Source organism: Takifugu flavidus, unplaced genomic scaffold (assembly GCF_003711565.1).
Source record: "Takifugu flavidus isolate HTHZ2018 unplaced genomic scaffold, ASM371156v2 ctg1052, whole genome shotgun sequence".
Classification (NCBI taxonomy): domain Eukaryota; kingdom Metazoa; phylum Chordata; class Actinopteri; order Tetraodontiformes; family Tetraodontidae; genus Takifugu; species Takifugu flavidus.
This window is the reverse complement of record NW_026621817.1, coordinates 1-5133: the sequence shown is the minus strand read 5'-3', so window position 1 is coordinate 5133 and position 5133 is coordinate 1. Positions and strand designations below refer to the sequence as shown.

Genomic DNA, 5133 nt, shown 5'->3' with positions numbered 1-5133 from the left:
ATTATCACAGCATTTATCTGAACCAAATGAAAAACACTGGCTAACTGCCAAACATGTACTGAGATATTTGAAGGGAACAATGGATCACAAACTTTGTTATGGAAAATCAAAGACAAACCTAAAAATCAGTGCCTCCAGCGACTCTGCTTGGGGAGCCGATTTGAGTGACAGGAGAAGCACCACAGGATTTTGTGTGAGCTTAACTGACAGCGGACCGACTATTACGCACGCACACACGCACCCGTCTGCAGGAGCTATGACGCAGCATCTAAAGTCCTCACCAGCCTCGAGCTCGGGAACAGCTTTGATCCGAACGCTACAAACTCTAATCACTATATTGATCCGTGCGAGGCGGGAGATGCTGAGGCGCGTGAGCAGCCGCCTCCTGCACGCGGAACCTCCAACACCTCCCATCAGATATATAATCAATCATCAATAATCTATCAAAGCCGCCTCGACGGTGGGTTTCTCACCTGCCGACGTCACAGCGAAGCAGAAGAGGAGGCACGAGACCCACAGCTCGTGCATGGTGTTGGAAGAGTGAGGTCACCGCCACCGACGGCGGCGCTTTAAGGGGCCTCGTGCCTCCTCTCACACCTGATTGGTCCGGAGCATTTCCGCTCTCCGCCGCAATAGAAGCGATTCCGAAGTCTCCGGTTCCCGATATTCAAAGCGAAAGTGATGAAATTCACCATCATCAAAGAAAATGAGGCTTCAATCAAACTGTAATCTGGGTTTTATTGTTGCAGATTCACCACTTCTTCAACCTCCTCCTCTCTGGTTGCGTCGTTTCTTCACAATTCTGTGATGGGACATTAAAACTCTGTCAGTTCCTCCTGAGCAGACAGAGGAACTCATCATGGGGAGGAACCTTCTCCTCACCTCCACAGTTCTTCAGGCTCCTGAACTTCCTCCACACCCTGATGATGTCACACATTTGGACCTGGTTCAGATCAGATTACAGTAAACAGAAAATTCCAGTAAAGATCATGCCATGCAGAGCAATCAGTTACAGAAGGCAGAGTACTGGCAGTCTGCAACTGAGCTGTATCTGAAACTAAAAGAAATGACTCAGCTATGATTGAAAAGACATTAGAAAGGTGTAACTTGTACACAAAGTGTCTTAATTTGTCACCTGCAGCATCATTATTTTAAAGTGGGAAATATGAATAAACATAATGCGTAGTAATGAGCATGGATTCCCTTTTTTTTAATAGATAAAATCGTGAACTACTGTTTCATGAACAGAACACAGTTTCAGAATGATGAACCCCCCCCCAAATAAAACAAAAAAGCCTCTTACTTTAACATCAAACACTTGCAACAAAACACATCTTTAACATCACTTAACAGCCTCTTACTTTAACATCAAAACACTTGGAACTGCACCTTTAGGTGCACCAATGACAACGGCATAACAGCAGAACAATAAACATTTTTTGAGTCCAATATGGCTCATAAACAGCCAAATCCTGGACTATTTTGAATTCCAAAGTCCATTTGTGCCTTAAACACACTGTAGGAATCCAGGATTGGTAATTTCAACAAGTTAGAACAAATATTTGACATTGGGAATGGAGAGCCATCCAGGAACTCAATTTTTGGCAGCGGTTCCAACCCAGAAGGAGGGAGTGATGTCAATCCTGTGGCAAACATCAAAACTTCTTCTGGATCCTGTGGCTGTTCCACAATCCAACACACTCATCCAAGTCCTTCTGAATGACATCACCAAAGCAGTATCTCAGTAAACACTGATGCTCATGACTCCCGTTGAAGTATCCGGCGTCTCTAAGGTCTGCAAATAGCTCCATCCAGAACTGACTCCTATGGAAATTGGTAAAATAAATGATCATTTTAAGCATATACATATGTATAAGTGAATGAGTGAAATAAAAGGCAAATTACTTGATGAAGGCCATTTACCTCCCCTTTCTGAATATGGACCACCAGGACTCAATCCTCTGGTTTTAGTCGGTTTTCAGAGTGGCAGAGAACTGGGGTCAGCAAAGAAGGGTGTTGCTGTAGTGCTGTCAGAAACTGAAGGGCTGAAAGGCCATCTTTGAATCTACAAAGTGAACACAAACACTTTCACTGCTGTGTAGTGCCAACAGCAACGGCCAATTAAACTATCTAAATTGTATTATCTTAAGTTTATATATTTTATAAGTTTATAAGGTTATATTTGTTTGTTATATTGAGTATTTATAGATTAGCATAAGGCAGAGAATGGAGAGACAGACATCATATAGGCTAGCAGTTGTAACACCATAGATATACATGCCATGAGACATTTCAAGCAAATTTCATTTTTGGGGGGGGGGGTGGAACGACAAAAAACAAATGAAAATTTAACTTGCCTGTCAATTACAGATGAGTTGAGGTCAATAAGATACCATCGGACGTAGTCTGCCACAATGTCCTTCTTTTCTTCAGTTAGAAAGTTAGCAGCCGCTAACCAATGGTACAGCTGATACACGTTGTACGTACTTCAGATAGCGACGGCTATGCTACACTTACTTTGCTTAGCATTAACAGGCTGTTGAGACGTCCCCGGTACGGCTGGTTCTTCAGTCTGTGCTGCGGCATTTAAAAACGCCAAAGACCGACCACAGAAACCACAAATCGGCGTCAATCTGCTCAAATGTTTGCCACAAAATGGGCAAAAGGCCACTTGCATGTCGTCCATCCTGCGTCACGATGAAGTCCTTACCCGCTTTCGATTCAAATGATGGTAATTCCCTTTCCGGCTGAAAAAGTAAGTTGGTAATACCCTTTCCGTAAGAAAAGTAACTTGTAAATTTGTTTTCTGCCGGCTGCTTTTTCTTACGGAAAGGGTATTACCAACTGTACCGACGGAACGCATCCATTGGCCCAACTGTACCGACGGAACGCATCCATTGGCCCAACTGTACCAAGGGTCGGTAATTCCCTTTCCGGTAGAAAATGTTAGTTGTCTGTGTAAATTCTCAGTCATCCAGGTCATTGTATCCAAGGTAGTTTTCTCTGTCAACTGGACTGGGTTTCGGACTGCTTGTTACCCGTGGTTCCTGTAAAGGTGAAGTCCCGCAACAGTGGAAGGTCCATAGAGACATATGCCTTTATGGATCCCGGGAGTACAGCCACGTTCTGTACGGAGGACCTCAGGAAGAAACTGGTGCTAGTAGTGGACAGTTCATCCCCACGAAGCACGTGGATCATGGGAAGAATAGTACAAACTTTCCCTGATTCCAGTGGAACTGTGAGGGTGAAGTTGCAGACAAAAACAGCACCCTGGAGAGGTCTGTGCAGAAGTTATGCCTTTTGCAGGAAGCCATGTAAACACAATGGACAATATGTAAGAAAAGATTTATTTTAGTTAAGAAAGATTATTTCTATTCCGTTAATAGTTTTAATTTGATGGCTCTTAGTTTTGAGTTAAATTGATAATTGTGTAATCTTACAGTTAACCAATTAGGGGCCGGATATGTAAGAGCCATAGAGCAGAATTGATGTGTGTAAAAATGACGTGCAATTTATGTTTGTATTTGTTTGATGCATGGTGCATGTTACTGTGTAACTCGTAATATTAAAAGGATTGTTGATGTAAAGTTTTGGATGCCGCTCCCTCAGATTGACTTAAGAGCGCATGCGCAGCGTCAGGCCAGGTGAGCTGCATTAGATACGGGAGCACAACGTTTTCTTACCGCCACGTTATGTGAGCTGTAATCTTTTGGAATTCATATAAAGACTCTTAAAATGGAATTACATCTCATGTCATGCGAGTGAAGAATTACTGTGTCTGCAGCTTAAAAATGGTACGTTAAATGAGGATGGAGTGCCATTACACATAAGTAAGAAAACTCGGCTCAAGCCTTGGAGGGAGCAACATTCTACGGAGGATTCTCTCAAAGCAGACGAGGTGGTAAGCTTTCGGAATTACCAATGAAGAACGGAGGTCACCTAAAGGATAAGGACAACGTAAAAACCATTAAGGATTCGTTTTTCTAGACGGAAAGAAGCCCATGCTGTGCTAGTTTGAAATAAGAAGCTAACGCTAGTTAGCTACTCAGTGACTTGAGATTTATGCTAATGTGCTAATTGAAACCTGAGCCAGAAAGTTATTGGAAGCTCTGTGTGTTTTGGAAATTGTGAGACATTTTTTGGATGAAGAAAAGTGTTAGTGGAATACTTTTCATTCATGTGCACACAGTTTACGCACAGCTTTATTAATAAGATAAAAGGATGAAGGTGAGGTTAAAATGGATAGCACTGAGGAAATGGAATCTAAACCAACAGTCAAGTTAACTGAGAAAGCAATTGAGGATAAACTGCACAGGCTACTTGGAACCAGAAGAGGAACGTTGGCTCGAATCACAACTCTAATGAGGGAAGTTCACAGTCCGAGCACTGAAGCTGGTAATCTGCCAACAGTGCAAGAAATAATGCAGGATAAGTTCAACGCCAGTGTGCTGGACTTTAAGGAGATAAATAGGCAAATAGGAGGTCTTTTGTCTGAAGATGAGAAGGAGGCTGTTATTAGGAACTGGTTTGAGCCGAAAATGATGGTCATCAGTGAGTTTACTGAAGAAACTGAAAAATGGATGGAGCAGGAGATTTCAAGCTTACGCCCACAGACCAAGAACAGGAAGAGATTGGGCCTGAAGATGGTGTATCACAAGTGGGGATAAATTCCAACCAGCCTATAAACAAGAATGGTTCTGATATTCAAAGCGAAAGTGATGAAATTCACCATCATCAAAGAAAATGAGGCTTCAATCAAACTGTAATCTCGTTTTTATTGTTGCAGATTCACCACTTCTTCAACCTCCTCCTCTCTGGTTGCGTCGTTTCTTCACAATTCTGTGATGGGACATTAAAACTCTGTCAGTTCCTCCTGAGCAGACAGAGGAACTCATCATGGGGAGGAACCTTCTCCTCACCTCCACAGTTCTTCAGTACTCCACACCCCGATGGCGTAACACATTTGGACCCGGTTCAGATCAAATTACAGTAAACTGAAAACAGAAAATTCCAGTAACAATCATGTCAGCGTGTCTGCGCTGGTCCCACATGTAATAAAACATCTATAACAGGACAGATCAGCAAAGCCAGGATTGAGCTGCTCACCTGTCCGAATTAGTAATGACTGGTCCC

At 42.8% G+C, this 5133-nt stretch overlaps 3 long non-coding RNA genes across 5 annotated transcripts; 1 reads left to right on the top strand and 2 right to left on the bottom strand.

Moving 5' to 3' along the window:
- The first annotated feature begins 234 nt into the window (after window positions 1–234).
- Window positions 235–1192, top strand: LOC130519647 (uncharacterized). The gene is made up of 2 exons (XR_008948406.1): window positions 235–678; window positions 750–1192. It is a non-coding gene; the product is annotated as an uncharacterized LOC130519647 (long non-coding RNA).
- LOC130519646 (uncharacterized) lies at window positions 719–2937 on the bottom strand. Of its 3 annotated transcripts, none has more exons than XR_008948404.1 (4): window positions 2394–2937; window positions 1924–2065; window positions 883–1824; window positions 719–802 (listed from the first exon to the last, which is right to left on the bottom strand). It is a non-coding gene; the product is annotated as an uncharacterized LOC130519646 (long non-coding RNA). The 3 variants fall into 3 exon arrangements; XR_008948405.1 differs by having other exon boundaries at window positions 719–1317; window positions 1412–1824; XR_008948403.1 differs by having other exon boundaries at window positions 719–1824; window positions 2394–2936.
- A 1818-nt stretch (window positions 2938–4755) lies between these two features.
- Window positions 4756–5125, bottom strand: LOC130519645 (uncharacterized). The gene is made up of 2 exons (XR_008948402.1): window positions 4920–5125; window positions 4756–4839 (listed from the first exon to the last, which is right to left on the bottom strand). It is a non-coding gene; the product is annotated as an uncharacterized LOC130519645 (long non-coding RNA).
- Window positions 5126–5133: the final 8 nt, after the last annotated feature.